The sequence below is a fragment of the Pinus tabuliformis genome, chromosome J, assembly GCF_031772625.1.
Source record: "Pinus tabuliformis cultivar Carrire ecotype Pingquan chromosome J, CPIR1, whole genome shotgun sequence".
In the NCBI taxonomy this organism is placed as follows: domain Eukaryota; kingdom Viridiplantae; phylum Streptophyta; class Pinopsida; order Pinales; family Pinaceae; genus Pinus; species Pinus tabuliformis.
The window spans coordinates 1049689804-1049712410 of NC_142295.1; the positions used below are offsets into that span (position 1 = coordinate 1049689804).

The window sequence follows — 22607 nt, forward strand, 5'->3', positions numbered from 1 at the left end:
ATAGACCTTGTTACTTATATGCCTTTGAGCATCAAAATTAGCCACTGGTGTTGATAAGTTATACATGTTCTAAATTCTTCAAGAACTCAATGCTTAACCGTAGAGTATCTAACAATCAATCAATCTATTCATCACATGTAAGATGAATCCACAATGACACAGGATATTCGAGCAACTATCTACTGTTCGTAATTTTCCGAGCCACAACTTATTCAGCGGCCCCAGGGAATTGAGGGAGGAGCACAATTTCCCATCATCGTCGCTGGCATCCTAACACACTAAGCCTAGGAGATTCATAAGGTTGGTGTAAAATCCAGTTGATCATAAGAATGGTACGCTGAGCTTTAACAAGACCATGCCCATCATCTAAGAAAATAACCTCAGATGACAATGTTGAGTACATAATTTGGCAGTACATCTTAACGAACAGGGGAATAACTATCTTAGACAAATAGGGCATAGGAAAGACAAAGCCCTTTGCCAGTCACTAGTTTCATCTTACTTCTGAATTTCATTTAACATTTGAAATGAACCACAATCTTCCATTGTAATTCAAAACTGTCAATACTCAAAGAGGTTGAGAGCTCATCATACCTGATGCGTAACAAGCTGTTGAAATCGTTTGAAAAATGACTCACAAGACTGAGATGTCAAAAAACACGATGCACACTGCTAAGAGCCGATTCCCGACCTGAAATATGTGTAGGCCGGTCAATTACATATATCCACAAATGCGCACAATGAATTTGACGAGTAAAAATACTCAGATATCGGGTTTACCTTATGTCTGCGAGTTTTTCCAAGTGCAAACACTAAGAACACGTTGGGCAACAAAGAGCTTCCTGAAAAATTCCAGAAACTAGAAAGTTTTAGTCAAAGCTTCTCCGTGGAAGCGCATGGCAAGTGTTATGTATATCTCTCCGTATAAGGGAATGATAAAACTAAAAAACCAAGTCCAGATCTAACTATATTGTCCATTTCACTAACCAACGATTTCACCTATTTTAATGATAATTCAACGACAAATATACACACACAGATCATTCCAGCAAAAATTAAAGATAAACAGCGCCCTCGGACTCTTATGCCGTCGATTCACGAGAAACATATAACGAAAAGAAAAAGCAAACCTAAATAACAGTCCGCATCTGGAAAGTGCGTATTAGGTAGAACGGCCTGTTAATTCGAAGGAATACGGCGCAGTCAAGAAGTTCTACGTTTTTCACCTTTCTCGGTATGTATTCACCACAACCTATAACTGAAAAGAAAAGCAAACCTAAATACCAGTCCGTATATGGAAAGTGTTTATTAGGTGGAACGGCCAGTTAATTTGAATTAATAAGAGGGTAGACGAGACGTTCTACGTTTTCACCTTTCTCAGAATGTATTTTTGATGCCTTTGTTTGAAATCTGGTAAATCTTGTAGCAAATTTATTCAAATGCCATATTTTAACTGTTGAAATTGAGATTGTATAATTCAAGTATTCAGAAAGATCTGAGGGCATTGAATCAATTTATATATTAAACAGTATAAAATATATATATATATATATATATATATATTTACAAAAACGGTTATGGGATTTCATTAACTGATTGGCAAAGAGCCACAAATTCGGTTACAAAAAGAGTGACAGATTTCTGCATGTCTCTCCAGCAAGAGGAACATAGCGCCAACGCTTATCAGGCTCCTCTTTTTACATTTTATATAGTGAACTTTTGCTGCTGAAATCCCGAGCTTAAAAATGCAAACAAACTTTTTCAATAGTATGCAGTAAAACATGGCTCTTTAGGGGATTGGGTCCCAAAAGCTTTCATTATCTCTAAGAATAGTTCCGGCAACTAACTAGGCTGCCTTGTTTGCCTCAATGTCTGCTTCTTTGTTATTTGATCTCAAGACATGAAAGTATTTCAATTTCAGTGACTTTGCCATTCCTTTAATCCTTGTAATTATCCTTGCGAGCTGCAGGTCCACTGGATTAGAATTGGTCGCCACTGCTTTGATGATAACTTGGGAATCCCCAAAGACATTTGCCTCCTTGAGGCCCAGCTCTTTGAGAAGTTTAATTCCTTGAAAAAGGGCCATTGCTTCAGCTTGTATGCTTGAGGAATGGCCTAATCCCCAGGCAAATCTGTGTGAAGATGTTTCATCTGGATTTATGATGAGCCCTCCAGCTCCAGCAATGCCTAGATTTCCTTTGGCTGCCCCATCAAAGAAAAGAGAGGGAAGTTTTTGTTTGGACAGCCAAGATTGAAAGTCTTCTTCGTTTTTCCTGATTTGCCAGTCTTTGAGAGATGTAGGTGTGCTTTTCGATTTTTGAAATTTGAAAGTAAGGGCAGTTCCCAAATCAATGTCCTGCTGGCTTAGATTAGAATCATCTCCTTTGTCTCCCAGCCACTCAACTAGCTGACATTTCACTGAATTGGCAACTATTCTGAAGTCCTGTTCCTTATTTCGGAATATCCTTCTATTCCTTTCCAGCCAGACTTGCCAGCTGATGAATTTAGGCAGAGCACTCCAAGCTGCCCTGACTATTTTATTTTTTGGATTTGGGCCTGGATATCTGGCCATCCAGCCCGCAAACAGGTCCGGAACAGAGGAGGGGAAGATGAACTTATAATTCCATGAACCAAGAAGCTCCTGCCAGACGAAAACTGCGAATTTGCACTCTATCATGAGGTGAAGGGCAGATTCCGAGCTTTCCTTGCAAAGCGAGCATCTTGAAGGTCCAGCGATGCCCCTTTTCTGTAGCCTGTCTTCAGTTAGAATTTTTTGGTGGCAAAGAAGCCAGCAGAAGTGATCCACTTTTGGAATTGAAGGGAGTTTCCAAATGCCTACCCAGGGAGCTGGATTGGGAGGCACGTGAGGCCGCTCCAAACACTTAGCATAGCCCTGAGCCACCGTGTAACCTGCCAGTTTCGAGCCCCAACCTCTCACGTCCTGTCTGCGTGCATGTATAGGAGCCAGCCCGTGCATCCTCGTGAAGAACATTGCCAGTTCTGTTTGTAAGGCAGGTGGAACTGGGCGCTGGAACAGCGAGTCCAAACATCACCATTCCAATTTGAGAGGTCCCATAGCGTGCTGATGCTAGCCTCTGTCATCCATCATTTTAGCTCTGTCATGGATCCCGAGTCTGCCAGCGGGGGTCTATTTAGTATACTGTCATTCCACAGGTTAATGCGTTTCCCATTTCCTGGAATCCAAAAGGAATGGTTTCTTATCAGTGAGCCAATTTTGCTGCTGATCATGCTGAAGGGGGTTCTGAATTGATTTTTGGGTTGTTCCAGGCATCTAAGTCTCGATCCTCTGAAGTATTTCCTCCACAGTGCAAATTGGACCCAACCTGGATTTGGAGCAATGATTTTCCAAATCAATTTGGCTCCCATGGCTAAGTTTTGAACACTGAGGTCTTTGAAATTCAGTCCTCCCTCCTGAATCGGTCTGGTGACAATTTCCCAGTTGACTAGGGGTATCCTCTTCTCATTTTGTTTACCTCCTTTCCAAAAAAAAATTCTTATTAGCTCCTCCATCTTTTTGATGATTCCCACAGGCGCCAAAAAAACAGAGAATTTGAATAGCGGAAGGCTGCTAAGCACTAATTTTCCGGCAATGTTGAGCCAGGAGGATCCCCAGGCCTGCATTTTTGCTTTGAATTTGTCTATCTGGGGATACCAGTCTTTGCTCAAGGCCCTCTTGTGAAAGATGGGCAACCCAAGATATTTAAATGAGGACCAAGATGTAGAGGCTGCAAAGCCTAGACACCTGGCAATGGAGCTTGCAGTTGAAGCAGGGATATTCCAACAGTAGATATGGCATTTGCCATTATTTAATACGCTGCCCGAAGCCTTACAGTAGTCTTCCAGCACTTCTTTAAATTTTATTGCAGAATGAGGAGATGCAGCCCCCAGCAGCAAGGTATCATCAGCGAAGAGGGCGTGGTTGATGCTCTTTACCCCTCTTGCAATGCACAGGCCAGCGATGTCTTGATCTTGTTGTTTTTTCCCTAAATAGAAGCTGAGGACAGAAGCCTGTAGCACGAATAGGAGGGGTGAGAGGGGACACCCCTGCCTTAGCCCTCTAGATGCTTTGAAAAACTCAGCAGCCCTACCGTTCACCAGGGGGGCAATCCAAGGATTCGAAATACAGGCTCTAATCCACTTGATGAAACTTTGACCAAACCCCAGTTTGTGCAACACATCAAACAAAAAACTATGCCTAACACGATCAAAAGCATTTGCTAGATCTAGTTTAATAACCATACCTTTTTCCTTTCGATGGAGGCTGGAATGAATCGCCTCTTGGACCAGAACGAAGTTGTCCACAAGCTGCCTGCCATGAATAAATCCACCTTGGTTCTCCGAGATGATTTTGGGGAGAATTTTCTTCAACCTGTTAGCTATCACTTTGTACCCAATATTGCATAAGGAGATTGGGCGAAATCTACTGAAAGAGTTTGCACCTTTTTCTTTACGGATGAGGGTGAGAAACGCTGAATTTGTGCAACCTCCAATTTTCTAACATTCTTGGGACTTCTGGATCATTTTGTAGAACTCCTTCTCAACAATCTGCCAACAAGTCTGGAGAAATCTAAGAGTAAAACCGTCCAGTCCCGAGGCTTTATCAGGGTCCATTGCAAAGAGGGCCTCCCTGACTTCATTTTGGGAGATTTTATCTTCAAGTGCCTGGTTCATTCTGGAAGTGATAAGGCTGGGGACAGCATCCAGCAGATTATTATTTTGACCAGCCTCTATGTCTTCCGTATACAGCTTCTCAAAATGCTCTGATGCTGCCTTTTTAATGTTGGCAAAATCCTTCAAGGTGCAGTTATCTTCTTTTATTTCAGAGATGGAATTGCCGCCTTTTCTGGCTTGGGCTTGTTTATGGAAAAAGGAGGAGTTTCTGTCGCTAGATTTGAGCCAAAGACTACTGGACCTAAGCCTTTAGTATTCTTCTTCTGCCAAACAGGCCTTGTGGAAATTTCGCTGAAGTTGGGCCTCCTTTTCCAATTCAACTTTGGTAATTTCAGCTGCTTCTAGATGGAGATGTTGATTTTCTAGAGCACTTTGGATTTTTTTCCTTTTAGCAGCAGGGTTGGGCAAGGTCTTAGCTCAATTTTTCAGCATGGCTTTTACCTTCTAAGTTATTCCTCCCAAACAAAAAAAGTGGAGCCCTTGACTAGTTCTTTCCAGCAGTCTCTGACCTTTTCCATGAAGTCTGCCTCTTTGGTCCAGAGTGAGCTGAATCTGAAAGGTATAGGCCCCAAATCCTTGGGGGTCAGCAGCTCTAGGCTAATGGGCTTGTGATCTGAAACACTGCTGTGGAGAATGCGCATTCTAGCCTCTAATCCAAGAAGCAGGAAGGAACTTTGAACCATAAATCTGTCAAGTCTTGCCGCTATGTAACCCAGACCAACTCTCTTATTTGACCAAGTGAACTTACCAGCAATCGGCTTAATGTCTATCAGATCCCAATCCTGCATGAGGTCTTCCGCTAATTCTCTTGCCGGATCCCTGACGATACTACCTCCTCTTTTTTCTGACGAGAGGAGGGTGAGGTTGAGATCTCCAGCTATGATTATATTTTCCAGATTCTCTAGATCTGCCAAGCTTTTGATGGAGTCCCAACATATTTTTTTCTCACCTGCATTGTTAGGAGCATATACATTGAACAGGCAAATAATTTCCTTAGATTCTAAATGCTGCATTTTTTAAAAAATCCAATGAGTATTCAGGAACTCAGAGATTAATAAGAACTTATTAGGATTCCAGAGCGTCCCAAGTCCTCCCGAAGCTCCACGGGTAGAGGTTGCATGCGCTCCGTCTTTTTTCCAAAAAATTTTGCTTGCTTGGAGGAAAGCTGAGTCCTCCAATTTAGTCTCCTGGATGAGAAGGATGTCCGGGGCTTCCAGTCTTATTAAGTTGTTCATTGCTTCTTCCTTGGCTTTGGTGCCCATTCCCCTACAATTCCAGGAGACTATCTTCATCATTTATTTTTGTCGTGATGGGCTCCCTTGGAGCCCTGGGATTGAATCCTCGTCATCTTCGGGGTTTTTGCTAGGAGTTTCTCTAACGTTGGTTGGCTGCCTTGGAGCTTGTCCTTATAAGTTTCTTGTTCTCTTTTTTCCTTTGCAGACTTGCGTCCTCTTGTAGATCTTCTCGGAGAAGACTGTGATTCACCTATTTCCCCTTCTTCCTCCGATTCCTCGGACTCTTGGGTTTCCTCCTCCTCTTCTGATATCCTCCCCTTGGATCTCTCTGGTACACTTTTGGTGGAGGGGGAGGCTTTAGATGGAGAGGCCTCCTTTGGGATTTCTGTCTCCTGGGTGTTCATGATTTCAGATCCAAGGATCTCGAATTTATTTCCTTGGCTTTCCATGGATGGTTTTTGAGTAGGACCCTCTTGAGGAGCTTTAGCGTTAACATTTGCATTCTTCTTATGAAAATTTTTGGAGCGCTTTGCCTGGTTCCATCCATCTTCCTTCCCTTTTTCTTCCACCCCTTTGGACGGGCAGTCTCTGGCAAAGTGTCCGTAGACGTGGCACTTCCGGCATTTGAACGGCAGCTGCTCATAATCCAGTTTCTGTACATGAGTCCAGGGACCTACAACTATTTTGATGGCTTCCGGTAGTCCGACCTCCAGATCTACCTCCACACAGATTCTGGCACAGTCATACTGATCTTTGTTGTTGGCCTTGTCTATAAATTTTCCAAGGGTATTTCCTATGTGCTTCAGAGAATCCCAGTTCCAGCAGTGAACTGGAAGGTTGGGGAGTCTCACCCACACCGGGACCGTTGTTGGCACGTCCACCGCCAGATCGAAGTCTGGCGTCCATTTATTTAAATACAGACCTTGAGGGCCCATGAAGTACAGGCCATTCCTGAAAATGAGATCTTTGTCCTCTTTTGCAGAGAATTCAAACAAAAAATATCCTCTTCCGAAGAAGTAAGAGGTTACCTTGTTTTTTATCAAAAGTGCCCAGTACCTGGCGACCCAGTTCTCAATTGATTTTGGGGAATGCCAAAGCCCTGTAAACTGACCGACCAGAGCACGATCTGCGAGAGACAAGGCTACTTGAATCAATCCTTCTGGCGGGAGAGCGATCTCAGGGATATCTTCTAGTTTTTTCACAAACTTTGCAGCTTCCATGCATTTCTTCTTGCGCAGAGAGGCCAGCAAGGTTTTGAAGGCCTCAGTGGCAGAAGGCAGAGGAGGAGAGGGAGGCCCCTGTGGGGGAGTCAGATCCTCCCTAAAGAGCTAGCAGACCTAGCCAGGCCGGCCGCAGTTTGCAGCAAAGCCCTCGGCGGACGCGCTCGCAGGTTCAGAGCGTGCAAAAAGTGGACGCGCTCCCAGGCTTCAAATCGCGCAAAATGCGGATCTCGCAGGTTGCAGAGCTTTGAACTGTAATGTAACAACCATTGTTGTATAAAATTTATATATTAAACAATATAAACAGTGATTTAAAATGTAAAATAACAATTTCATTCAACAATTCAATCACTGTATTCCTATATAATTACCATAAAAAATATATATATAAAAACACGTTTAAACTCTTATAATGCATTAAAAAGTAATTTAACTATAAAATAATTTAAATATAAATTAGCGATTTCACCCATAATTGCATCGCGGTATTCCCATATGATTACCGGAAAAAGTTGATAAAAGAACGTTTAGACTCGTGACATCAAAATATTTAGACGCAACTAATATTGCAATAAAGTGTGTGCTTCGAAGATTCGCTTATATCGAATTTTGAGAAATTTCGAGGAAATCGATAGTGTAAACTTGAATGATTTTTTTAGCTGAACCGACTGAATTCCCCCTGAACTTTCTCCGCACGAATAATTCCCTAAATATTAAGAAAAGTTATGCAAACGCAATGACATAGAAACCAAATATTGTCAATATTTAGTCCGAATTGGGGAAATTAAAGCCGTTGAGAAGAAATTTCAAGATATGTTATTGGATTAGGTCAAAATTAGCACAGCGAGAAATTTTCCTAAATATTAAAGCGGGAGACCAGAATTACCTGTATTGATACGGCTAAACAGTGGAAATGTCAGAATTTAACCGAAGAATGCATTCCACGCTTTAAATTAAGGCGAATGGGAGTCTGGGGATCGTATACCATGCAGCCTCTGCTCTAACAGAGTCCTCTGGTTTCGAAACGCTGTGGGCTGTAGCGGTTTGGAAACAAGGTGGTTGCCGCGATGATATATATTCAATGTATATACTCTACAATTTTAAACGTGTATGGAAATTCTGCTGTACAACAAAGAAGTTCTGTCCAATACTAGTTTTCCGTATGGCGTACTCTAAACATTTAATTAAATATAAAAAAGAAAAAAGATCCCATCGCTAAATTTGATGTTAGGGAAAACGGGTAGTCTAACGAGGCGGAGGAGTTGCTTAGCGAAAATTCCGCAAGAATTTTTGTAAATCCAAGTTATAGTTATTAAACTTCAAAATTTTAGGTGTCTTAAAAGTTTTTGATGGTGGTGAATCCATTTCCACCATAAAAACACGATTCAAACACTGCCTATACAAGATTTTTTTGAAATTTTTTTACCCGAATTCTAGCCACTTTTCAACAAATTCTTCTGCTTGAGACCTAATTATTTTGGTCTAAAATCATTAATAATCACCAAATGCTCTAAATATTTTTTAGATAAAAAAGTAAATAAAAATAGAATGTTTAAATTCTAAAGTATTATAATTAAAAGTATAATTTTGATAATAATATATATACATATATATTTAATGAAAAATAATAATAAAAAAATCACAACTTTATTTAAAATTATATATTATTTTAATTAGATAGAAAAAACACTAAACCATCTATTAATTAAAAGTGGCCAAAACATATATTAATTGAGAAGTAATTTAATGGACCACTTTTTTCGCTTTATTTAATGTTATATAAAATGTCAAAAAAATTCGCCAAAATTAATTTAATAGAAAATGTTAAGAAAATTACCATCGATCCTTAAAAGTGGCCAAAACATATATTAATTGAAAAGTAATTTAACGGACCACTTTTTTTACTTTATTTAATGTTTTATAAAATGTCAAAAAAATTCGCCAAATTTAATTTAATAGAAAATGTTAAGAAAATTCCCATCGATCCTTTACCTTATAGGGACTTCCGTGACTATTAAAAATCCCATCGATCCTTTACCTTATAAGGACTTCTGTGGATATTAAAAATCCACATATTTTATTTTTAATTCTGAATCATTGACAGCTGACAGTCTGAATAACCTCTGAAAGAGACGTGTGTTTAGTCCTTTCCATATTTATCTGAAGGGTTAATTGTGGGAATAGATGTGTTTATTTTTATTTTTATTTTTGATATTTATTTGTTGGGATAATTATGGGAATAGATATCTTGGAATATGATAATAAGATTTTTTGTTTTTGAATTAAAATAAAATTATATGAATGGTTCTAATTTATTTAAGAAATTTTGAGGCAAGTAGGATAGTATTGATGAGGTCTTTGTTTATAGATTTTTTCAAAGGGAGTTATTAAAGTTGTATCATTATCAATTGTATTATATTATCATTTTAGTTCATTAGGTTAGGTGAACACACTTCTTAATTTTGGGGATGTGTTCATTATGCTAAACCAATTTTTTTCATATAATTGGAGAAATGGGGTAAAAAAAATATCTTTTTTCTTCTCTTCTAAATTCCTCAAAACTCAATTTGGATGTCATCATCATATTTGTTTCATCGAGACTGTTCTAGCAATGTAAATTTTGTCCAATTTGAACTCCAGGGTTGCAAATTATAGACCTTTAAAGTCTTAATAATTCAAAGAAATGGGGTAAAAAAAATATCTTTTTTTTCTCTTCTAAGTTCCTCAAAACTCAATTTGGATGTCATCATCATATTTCTCTCATTGAGACTTTTCTAGCAATGTAAATTTTGTCCAATTTGAACTCCACGGTTGCAAATTATGGACCTCTAAAGTCTTAATAATTCAAAAGTACCACTTCACTTATCCTGCCACATGGCACCCGCGTGGTACCCACATGGCATGTCCCAATACATTACTCCTTGTTTTACTCCCCACCATTACCTGTGGGTGTACCATCCATATAATTATAATTATATAATAAGTGGCGCCCCATGTAAAGCATTACACACGCACACACACGACCCTTCGCCGTCAACAACCCACATTAAACCATGCAATCGATGGCCATCATTCAATAGCACACCCCCCTCTACTTGTTGACATCACTAGGGGGGTCTGCTATCCTAGTTCCACCTCACGGTTATAGGGTAGCGATCCAATGGTTCCCACTCATTTGATGTATCATACAACTAGTGTGCAATAGCACACTCCCCGTCCCCTCACTGACGTCACTAGAGGGGTCTGTTATCCTAGTTCCACCTTCACAGTTCTAGTGTCACAATCTGATGACTCACAGTCAATCAGGCCATCTGACGGTTTGCATGGCCACACCCTCCCTTCGCTAACATCACAGGGGGGAGGCCCTGCCAATCTCCTAGTCGTCGATCTCCCACAGCGCATTCAACTGTCACGATCGAAACAGGACTCCCCCCTGCTAACGTCACAGGGGAGGGGGGTGTTGCGCTATTTGCCACACCCATCAATTACTCCAGCCAATCTCCACCATCCAATCAAGCCTAGGTTCTGCCCTTGGCCATGATGTGTGGTTATATGGGTCACAACTTGGCCCTTAGGGCTAAGGCCTTCAATACAGTGCATACGAGTCTCCACTTAGGGCTTAATGTTGGTTACTCCTGGACCATGCTTGCCCCTAAACCCCAATGCTCCATAACATTGATATGTATATATATACACGCATATTTGATAATACACTTGTGCACAAGCCTAAATTGCTCGGCGCAAGCCTATGACTAATTTAACGCTACAGGGCCATTTCAATTGTAGTGTTTGGCCCTTACACTATTAACGTATCAGACTCACTATACACAGTCATGGCTATGATTTGCAGACATATACACGCATATTTGATAATACACTTGTGCACAGGCCTAAATTGCTCGACGCGAGCCTATGACTAATTTAACGCTACAGGGCCATTTCAATTGTAGTGTTTGGCCCTTACACTACTAACGTATCAGACTCACTATACACAGTCATGGCTATGATTTGCAGACATTAAGCCCAAAACCTCAACACATAATTCAACAATGTTTATATATATATATATATATATATATATATAGTTATGTATTCTCCTTCTGGCATACAACTACTAGTATGAAAACTTCCATGCATGCTTACATTCATTTAAATGAGGTGTATGCACCTCATTATACCAATTGTACCAATGAATTTACTAGTGTTGTGAGGATGATACATGTTTCCCTATACATGCCCATTGTGATTTTGAGCCATCATTGTTTCAGCTCATTGGTCAAGCCAAAGGTTAGATTAGACTAACACAAAGTATTATACTTGCGCCCAATGTTTACCCACACTAACAACACAATTGTAACCATCTTGTACATACATTACTAAAATACTTTGGTTACAACTGTGTTGTTGGTTTGGGTAAACATTGGGCACATGTATAATACTTTGTGTTAACCTAATCTAACCTTTGGCTTGACCAATGAGTTGAAACAATGATGGCTCAAAACCATAATGGGCCTATACAGGGAAACCTATATCATCCTCACAACATTAATAATTCATTGGTACAATTGGTATAATATTTCCCTGCTTGAAGAACATTAGTGTAGAACCACAACCACAAGGAAACATTTATCAGAACCTCATTCCTTTAACATGGGAAAATCATGCACCTTTCATGCAAACAATACAAAATCAACTTAATAGTATAAACATAAATTTCATGTCACGTGTTACATATAAAGAAACTTATCTTGAATTAAAATTGGGCAACTGAGTCTGGGACAACAACTCTCCATCCAACCATAGACAAGCTGCAACTAGTCCTCACTTGCAGTTCTCACCCCCGAGCCAGATTCTAAAGGCTAGGTGGTTCTTGCTCAAGGGATTTACTCCAACTATTAAATGAAACAGGGACTCCAAAGGTTCTCCCACCTCCACCCATCAACTATTTAGCAATTAACAAAAGCACAAAGAGTCCAGAGGCCTATTGCCTTCACCCTTCAGTTGTTCAACAACTAGTAAATTCTAGGAAATCTAGAGATTTCTTCTCCACCCTAGAATGTCAAGGGAGTCCAAAGATATATATCTCCACCCTTCAAACTACAACATAGTGGTTTCACTGAGCTTGGGTATCCAGAAACCACTGTAGAAACAACCACAATAGGAAAAAACATTCAGAAATCCACCTTTCAGGACTTCAAGGAGCGATCCTCCACCCTAGCCATCAAGGGATTCTAGAGAAAGCCATCTCCACCCTCTAGCTAATAGGGAATTGATAGGCCATTGTTCCTCACTTGCGAGTTATTTCCTCGTGCCTTCTTGCCAACCAAAACTAATATCCATGAAGACTTGAGCAATTGTGGAAGCTTTAAAGGCATGTTGTAGAACACAAAAATGAGCATATTTAGAAAGGTTATCAACCACAACCATGATAACTTTATTTCCAAATTCAGATAACACCACAATGAAGTCCATAGAAGTATCAATCCATACAGATGGAAGAATGGGAAAAGGTTGTAGTTCACCTAGAGTTTTGACTATTTCATCCTTGTGGCATTGGCAGAGGTCGCATTCTGCAACAAAATTGTGGATGTCCTTCTACATGCCTTCCCAAAAAAAATGGAGCATTTGATCATTTATATATTTTATGAAAGCCAAAATGACTTGCTATTAGAGAAGCATGGAGTTCAGATAACGCTATTGATTTAAAAGCATCCCACTTGTTCAAATAGAGATGCCCTAAATAGTGAAGCTCTTCATTGTGCCAAGTGTATCCATAACATGCATGGGGGGTCGTTTAAAGTTGTTAAATTAGGCGAACAATCTTGGGATTTGTCAACCATTCTTTGGAGACATCATTCCACTAGCATACTACTATGGAGAGTGAAGAGAGGGACCCTTTCGCTTCATTTTTTCGATGGAGAGCATCTACAACCGCATTCTCCTTGCACTTCTTATAAATCATCTCATACTCATATCCCAATATTTTGGTGAGCTATTTATATTGTTTAAGGGATGAAATCCTTTTCTCCATGGAGTATTTTGGGATGCAATGGTATGTTTTAATTTGTAAACATTGCCCAAGTAGGGATTAGCACCATATATCCACAATATGCAATATGGCCATCAATTATTTTTGTAACTGGATTTTCTGAAGTGCCTCTCACATGGTTGTTTGTTGGTAAAGGCCAATGGTCTTTCCTCTTGCATGAGTACTACTCTGATGCCTTTAGCACAAGTGTCACATTCCAAAACAAAGGTCTTATCGAATTCTAGTAGAGCAAGTACTAGGGTGGTATACATAGCATTCTTCAAATATTGGAAGGCTTGATTTGCAATTTGTGACTGCACTCCAACTGAAAGCATTTTTTTAAGCGACACAGTGAGGGGAGTTGCAATTTTACAATAGTTCTTGATAAACTTTATGCAATAACCAGTGAGACCATGAAAACATCTTAAACTTTTAAGAGTTTTGGGACATGTCCAATCCTCCATTGCTTTAGTTTTCTTCCAGTCCACACGTACACCAACATGACTAACAATATGGCCCAAATATTCCACGATGGGGACACCAAAGGCACATTGGGACCTCTTTGAAAAGAGTTGATGATTAATAAGCAATGACAAGACCTAATCCACATGGGTGGCATGAGCATGCCAAGTTTTACTATAGATTAAGAAGTCATAAAAAAGGTGAGGACAAAATGACAGAGAAAGAGTTGAAAGATGTTGTTCATGAGATTCGAGAAGATGGAAGGTGCTTTGTGAAGGCCAAAGGGCATCACCAAGAACTCTTAATGGCCTTCATGATTGCGAAATGCAGTTTTGGGAATGTTTGCCTCCTTCATATGAATTTGGTGATAGCTTACCCAAAAGATCAAGCTTGCTAAAAAGCAACCAACTTTGAGCTCATCCAAGAGGTCCTTGATGATAGGAATGGGGAACTTATCCTTCATTGTGATTTTTTTGAGAGCTCAAAAGTTAGGACACACACACCAAGTACATTATTTTTTTAGGACCATAACAACTAGTGACAAATAAGGATTGGTACTAGGGTGGATGACACCAATGGCTAGAAACTCCTTAACCATCTTTTTAATTTCATTTTTTTGGGCAAATGGATGGTGATAAGAGTGTACAATTGGTGGGAGAATACTGGTATGAGAAAAACGGAATAATCACGCTTACCTTGAGAGAGAGTTAGTCCTTGGGGTGTTTCGAAGACAAATTGGTGTTTGGCCAAGGCTAACTACATGTCAAGATGGATGGGTTAAGAAGGTGTCTTAAAGGCTTGAATGGCATGGAATTGGACCACAACACCTAAATGCCATTTTTAAAGATTTTTTTCCATGTGATTTGAATTGATGATCACTAGCAAATTGGTTGTGATTCCTTTTAAAGTGTAGTGATGCCATACTTGTTGGAAACTTGTGTACAATTAATGGAAATCCATGGTGATGAGACCTAACGTTTGTAACCATTCAACACCCAAAACAATTTTACAAACAACCATTTCAATCTAAAACATGTGGGTTTTCAAAGAATAATCACCAATTTGAAACCAACATTTTCACATTTCATGGAACCATTATTAGAAATCATGATTTGGAAGTTATTCACAACATCAATATAACAGTGTGTTTTTTGGGCTACACATCAGTGAATTAAGTTATAGGGAATGCTACTATCAATTAAGATAATGACTTTGTGATGTTTGATGTGGTCAATCAACTTGAAGGTGGAGAGCCAAAATACCACTCAAGGTATGCAAGGAGATCTACGGTTCCACATCCTTTGAAGCATAGGGAGGGTTGTTGTGAACATGTGTAGGTAGAGACTTCTAAGGCATAACTTCAACTTCGTCATTTGAAATGTCCTATAAAATTGTCACAAAGAGTTTTTGCTCCTAACATTTATGTTTAGGAAAATATTCCTCATCACAATTGAAACAAAGACCTTTAAATTGGCACTCCACCATTTTAGCATGGGTTAACTTGAGTATCTTGAGTGGTGGAGCATATGGAGAGGGATTGGTAGGGGGAGAAATAACTAGATAGGAGTGCGGAATAAATGATGTATTTTTTATTTGGGCATTCCCCATCTTTTGGACTTCCTTGGCTCTTTGAGAAGCTTCCAACCAAGAGGTAGGACAAGCCATTAAGACTTGGGCATGTATATATTCCTTCAGACCATTGATAAAGCATTCCTAAAAGAAGGTACCTGGCATGCCTTTGGTGCAAATAGAGAGTTGGTCGAACGTTGAGATGAAATCTTAAATTGTACCAGATTGTTTAAACTTCAATAGTCAACCCAAATAATCAATGTTTGTTTCAAAGCATCCATAAAGATCGAAGACAAATTGTTTCCAAGCAATATAACCATGGTGGGAGTTCTTATACCATTACCACCATTGCCAGACTTCAAGATCTACATATAAGGCACCCACACAAAGTTTCATTAATTCATCGACGTTTCCATATAGGGAAAATAGTGCTCCATTTGAATGACCCAATTTGTGGGGTTACAACCATCATTTTTTTTAGATAAATTTTAGGGGGTCTATGTCGTATTTGAGTCATAGGTTCACAAACAAATAGGTTAGAGTGAAGCCCAATGGGATTGGATGATTTAGCTCATTGTTGTGACGATTAGTCATGACGCTAATAACCCTTGTGCATCACCATGAGTTGGGATAGTTGATTTGGAACTAAGTCCAATTTGGTGAGCTTTTCATTGATAAAATTAACGTTTTACTAGGCAAAGGACTAGTTGATTCAATTTTGTGTTGTAACTCATCACACTACGTTTCCAAAGAGGAGACTTTGGTGGCTAGCTCATTGCCTCAAATAGCCATAGAGATAGGGTTCCACAAGAGAAAGGTTACTAAATAGCGGTACCCAAGCGATCAACACTACATTTTGGGGCTATTGAGATAGTTGCCTAGTATTGGGACTAGAAAGTCCACTAGAAAGGCTTACTAGAGAGCGATACCATGGCGATCAACTTGACACAATGATTATATTGAGATAGATTTGAAATAAGGGTGTAGTTATTATTACTACTTATTATATACTCTTCAATAATATTGTGTTGACAAAATGCTCAAATTTTCAATATTGCAATTTCTGTGGGTAATTGTGTCGACTAGTAGAAGGAAGTAAGGTTTCCAATGACCAAATGCACAATTTCTGAGTACAATCTTGTATGTAGTAATTTTGTGGACTAACAACAAGGAGTAGGGCTTCAAAGGTCCTGAGAGCAAGGGGGTGCCAAGGGTTATATCTCTTTGATATACGTGTAGGGTCCATTAGTAGTACTCAACCCGATTCAAGGCACTAACTAAGAAGACTCGACCATCCCCTCAATCATACTACTACTACCCAATTATCAAGGTTCTAGAGAGTAACCTTCTAGAGTGTCATTCTTAGTGTCACTATAGTGGCAAGACAATCAATCGATTTTTCTAAAGCTAGTTTCAAGTGACCTAAGGGACTTCCAACATACCCTAGGGTATGTGGAAGTGAAATACCATATAAAAGTGTTGTTTGATGTGGTACTATCTGAAGGGGTACCAATAAGGTAACATGGGTGTCCAACTAGGTGAAACTCTCAGATTTCCTACATTTATGCGTCTCCTACCCACTAAATGACAAATCATTGTGTTACTTATAGATGTTGAAACACATCTCTAGCGTAAAAAAAATGCTCTAAAATATGCATTTTAAAAAGTGTTTTGATACCACTAGTGGTCTTCTCTATTGGTAAATTTAAAGATGCAGAGTAGAAATAATAAATTTACCCAAATTTACTATAGAGATGACAAATTGCAATCCCAATAGCCAAATAAAGAACCGAAATACCACACAATGTTATACCTTTATTGATGAAAACAATGCTCATTTGCCTCTTCAAGGGAGAAACCTCCAATTGAGTAGAGCTCCAATTACAATAAACTTTATAAGGCATCTCATTACATAGCTTATACTTCTTCTTTATATGGTTTTATCTACCTCCTAGGAAAATTATAGAGAAGGGACTTTCTAGTAGGCGAAACCTATAATCATGCCATAGAATAGTACTAAGCTACATATTTTTGTCTTTGTTTCACATCACACATCTAGCTTTTGTACCCATAAGGAAAGATAGTCTCCAATTTGACTCCCAAAAACCCATGGCAAACAGTGGAGGCCTGGCTCAAGGGCAACCAATATTTACAGTGCTATTGACCATTAATGCGCGGCGGTTGTATATGCCCACCGCTGGATAATGTACTTGCTTAAATCCAATAATGGGCATATACAACCCCGCGCATTAATGGGTCAATAGCACAGTAAATATTGGTTGCCTGGCTCAAGAACTTTATCAAAACATCCAAATCTCTCTCTCATATCCACTGTTGATCGTTCCACTTTTGCACAACAGAATGACTGTTCTATTTTCTTTATTGTTGTACCTACTTGACAGGACAAATAGGGTTGAAGGCTGTCTAAAGCCTAAAGGCATTTAAAAAAAACTTAATTCTATTAGAAAACAGTAAATTTACAAATGAATCCGGAAAATGGCAATTTAATAAGCACTACATTCTAGCACCTCGACTGGTCAACTAAAATACCTACTTGAAACTGTACATCTGCTGTTAATAGAAGCCACATCCTGTTCAGTTTTTATGTTCTTATAATGCATTTGTTGAATGGATGTATTTCAATTTATTTTTATATAATCAAGTATATCACTAGAGATGATTAGGAAACCTTTTTTCCTTTTTGGGAAAACATCATGTGTTTTGCTTCAAAGGAATGGACAACATGAAGGTTTTTTAGAAGGCCAAGCCATCCATACGACCCAACCTTATCAAGAAATGCAGCAATAAAAAATATTATTTCATAAATTCAGCCAACTTCCACTTCATCTCCACAAGCCAGACACTTTGAGTCAACGATTTTTATTTTATTGGATATTGAACATGCCCACTAGGTTTGAACACAATCCCATATTGTATAGGAGTCATTGTTATGCTTAAAAAAAACCTGAGTCACACGGTTTGGGTTCAGTGATGTTTAGGTTAGATTTGAGTTCAAACTTTTTGATAAGTTGATGTATACATTTTCTATTTTCTATTTCTATATATATATAGTAATTTTAAAATGAAACATAGAATAAAATAATAAGAAATCAACATCAATAAACATTAAAAAAAAAGAATGTTATTATAGACTTGGAAACTTTAAGGATTGATTACAAACTTGAGTTGTGACAAGAGGTTATGAGTTTTGAGATGTAGACTTGGTCAATGACTATGAGATTTGCAGAGCCTCAATTTTTTTTTAGGTTTGCCAAATTTCAAATCTCAATCTTGAAGTTTGGCAAACCTTGTGACATAAAACCAAAAAGACTAAAAATGTTTAATAATCTATCTTACATCTGGCCAACTTAATAGTGTGGTGTGGAAGCTTGCACCCAACTCTTACAGAGAACTAGTACAAACCCAAAGGTAATTTTAAAGGACACAACCAAAAATTATCATTGCTGAATCGATTGAAATCTGTGTCAACTTTTCTCCTTTCTTTCTTTTGAACGTTGCAGCCACACCAATATGTGCACCCATGGACCCTAGTAATTATGATGTCCAAACATGCATATGGATTGTCAAGCATATAACCAAGAGTATGTAAGTTAGGATGCAAACAAACCATGTGAATATCAATGGCCAACCTCTGATGGCAACTGAAAATTTTATCCATAAAGATACACATCTTAGCATTATAGTTTCAGATAATGGTCTCCAGATTCTGCTCACAAAAATCCTAGGAAACAGAAATACTAAACTTCAATCAAAACTGCAGATTCTGAGTACATTGAACTATAAACACATCACTCTAGAACAAGTACGAACAGCCAGTACACAAGTTTGAACTCACAATACTGCATCACTGTTTTATTAATTAAAAAATAGGAAATACAATGCAATTAGTTCAACACAGAAAAATCAACCTAACAGCTAGGAAACAGATTTACTAGATTTCCATCAAAACTGCAGATTCTGAGTACATTAAACTACAAAGACATGCCTCTGGAAAAAGTATGAACAACAAGTACACACAGATCTAAACTCTCAATACTGCATCACTATTTTATTAATTTAAAAATAGGAAATACAATGCGATTAGCTCAACTCCTAAACACACTCACTCACTAAATGATTAACCATCTCTACCCTTTCTTTCTTCATGGAAGACGAATGGCTAGGCTTTACAAAAATAAAGACATCCCATGCACAAAGACTAACTTAGAGTACATAACCCCAACACTAAATCTGCTTAGGATAAAGTGCCTAACTTGCATGAGAGAGGCTGCCTAGAATAAAGCACCTTCTACCTAGGAAAGTGCACTGTGCTCTAAATCTGGAACCTGTCTGTACTATGTGCTTTTCCTATAAAGATAGATCTGTGCCTAAAACAGAACTGATAAAAGCACTTCTAATTTTATAAAAGCTACCATCCAAGTTTATTTCTAAATCTGGAAAACACTATTAATTTAAAACAAGCATGAATACATACAACGACCATAAGATGCCTATTAACTGATCTGCCTCTTTAAATGTTGCTGCACCTTCACACAAACTGCAATCTGTTTATGGACCCAAACATTGTATGGATATGTTGAAGGTGCAGGATATATGGATCTGTTGAACTGAGGTACTGTGCATTGTTGTTTTATTTATTGAACAAAAAAAGAAATACAATGCAACTAAACTTCTAAATGCGCTCACTGAATGATTAACCACCAACACCCTGCCTTTTTTTTATAGAAGCAAATAGGCTGGGGTTTACAAAATAATGATATCCCATGCACAATGCCTAACTTAAAGTAACCCTAACAATAAATCTGCCTATGATAAAGCAAATAACCCGTCTGAGATAGTCTGTCTAGAATAGAGTGCACCCTACTCTAAATCTGGGACGGATCTCGACCATGTGCTCTTCTTAAAGATAAATCTGTGCCTAAAACAGAACTGATAAAAGCACTTCTAATTTATGAAAAGCCAGTATCCAAGTTAACCTAGAAATGCATCCTAATTATGGCTCTCTCCAGTCTGGAAAACGCTTTTAGCGTTAGACAAGCATGCATGCATACAACAGCCATAAAATACCTAGCACTGATGCGCCTCATTTAATGTTACTGCACCCTCACACACAAACTGCAATCTACTGCATGGATCCAGTGACTGTACGGATATGTTGAAGGTTCAGGCTGTACAGATCTGCTGAACTGAGGAATTGTTGAGGGAGAAATACCTTCATAACAACAGGTAAATTCTCCCATGACCACTGCACCATGCTGATGCTGCTCTTGACTTCACCTTCAACCCACCTGCACACACACCAAAACTACTGTGCTGCTGAAAGATGACAGAGCTACACAGGTAACACTCTAATACTTGGTTCAGCCAAAGGGTCATGTGTACGCATCCATCTTCACAGCATAGAGTCCAAGCATCTAAGTGCATATTATATATTCTACCACACTAGGAAGGCACTTTGCCTCCCGCTCATCATTTTAGGATTTCCATACCACTATGGTTTCCAAATTTCTGAACAAAAAAATCTTTAAAAAAAGGTGAATTAAATAAAGAAAAGCTTGATCAATGAATAAATAAACAAAATTAATAGCTAACATAATTTAAGCAGGCAACTCTATACACGTTGTTAATTACATGGATTTCAGCATCAAAAGTAGCCACTGGTGTTCATAACTTATGCATGTTTTAAACTCTTCAAAGAACTCAATCTCTAACTGTAGAGAATGAAGCATCGATCCATCTATTCATCACATGTAAGAGGAATCCACAATGACACAGGATATACGAGCAACTATCTACTATTCATAATTTTCAGAGCTGCAACTTGTTCAGTGCCCAGAGGGAATTGAGAGAGGAACAGAACTTCCCATCACCGTCACTCGCATCCTCACAGACACTAAGCTTAAGAGATGCATAATTTTGGTGTAAAATCCAGTTGCTCATAAGAATGGTATAGCGAGCTTTTACAAGACCATGCCCATCGCCTAAGAAAATAAGCGAGGACGGCAATTTTAAGTTCATAAATTTTGGCAGTACAACATCTTAACGAACAGGGCAAGGGCTACCATAGACAAATAGGCCATAATAAAATCAAAGCCCTTCGCCAGTCACCAGTTTCGCCCTACTTAAGAATTTCATGTAAATTTTGAAATAAACCACAATCTTCCATCATAATTCAAGACTGTCAATACTCAACGAGGCTGAGAGATCATCATACCTGATGCATAACACGGCTCTTGAAATCGTGTGAAGAATTATTCAGAAGGCTGAGATGCGGAGAAACTGGATGCAAACTGTTAAAAGCCAATGCCCAAACTGAAAATGTGTTGGCCAGTCAGTCACATTTATTAGCAAACACGCACAATGTATTGATCTCGTCACAGACTTCAATACAATCAGATGAATTTGAAGAGTCAATAATGGTCAAATATCGGGTCTATTTCCAGGGTAAGTACATGGCGGACAACAATGAGTTCCCTCGAAAATACCAGCATCTGAAACTTCACCGTGGAAGAACCAGGCAAGCTTTCCGTGTATCTTTCCGTAGATGGGAATCATCTGTCCTTTCGGGGTCCATTTCTTTAGCCCCTAGTTTTCTGTAAAATAATGGAAATTTTGGCAGTGTTAATCCATTTCTTTAGCCCCTAGTTTTCTGTAAAATAATGGAAATTTTGGCAGTGTTAATCCAATTTCACTAGTGAACATTAGGCGATTTAAAGCAAATTTGACGCTTGGTAGACGCCTTTCTTTAACCAACTTTAATGATGATTGAAAGAGAAATCGACAGAGACCATTCTGTATTCAAAAAAAATTATTAGGCTATTTAAAGCAAATTTGACGCTTGGTAGACGCCTTTCTTTAACCAACTTTAATGATGATGGAAAGAGAAATCGACAGAGACCATTCCAATACAGGAGTCTTTAATGAGGCGAGGAATTGCCGGGAGGGCCAAAAGTAGTTGGAATCCGGGCAAAAAAATTTCAAAAAATCTTGTAGACACGGTGTTTGAATTGTGTTTTTGATGGTGGAAATGGATTCAGCACCATCCAAAACTTCGAAGACACCTAAAATTTTGAAGTTTAACAACTATAAGTTGGATTTACAAAAATTATTGCCGGATTTTCTCTAAATATGACCAGAATTTCCGTAACTTTTTGGGCAACTCCGCCGCCTCATTAGACTACGCATTCCAATAAAGGAGTCATCTAACGAGGCAGAGCAATTGCCCGAACGGCTAAAAGTGGCCGGAATCAGGGAAAAATTTCAAAAAAACTTGTAGAGACAGTGTTTGAATCGTGTTTTTGATGGTGGAAATGGATTCAGCACCATTAAAAACGTCTAGTACACCTAAAATTTTCAAGTTTAACAACTATAAGTTGGATT

The 22607-nt window shown here is 38.7% G+C and overlaps 1 protein-coding gene across 15 annotated transcripts in view; it reads right to left on the reverse strand.

Moving 5' to 3' along the window:
- Window positions 1-21899, reverse strand: part of LOC149230523 (hypersensitive-induced response protein 1-like) — a 76936-nt gene extending 55037 nt beyond the window's left edge. For 5 of the 15 annotated variants that reach the window (XM_089378994.1, XM_089378989.1, XM_089378990.1 and 2 more), the window contains exons 1-3: window positions 21442-21899; window positions 781-842; window positions 595-691 (exon numbers count right to left, since the gene is read on the reverse strand). The gene's annotated coding sequence lies outside the window, so the exon portion shown is untranslated. Of the gene's footprint in view, window positions 1-594; window positions 692-780; window positions 843-8033; window positions 8273-20439; window positions 20516-21441 lie in introns of those variants that run through there. The other 10 variants (XM_089378983.1, XM_089378987.1, XM_089378985.1 and 7 more) reach the window with 7 other exon arrangements.
- Between the last annotated feature and the right edge of the window lie 708 nt (window positions 21900-22607).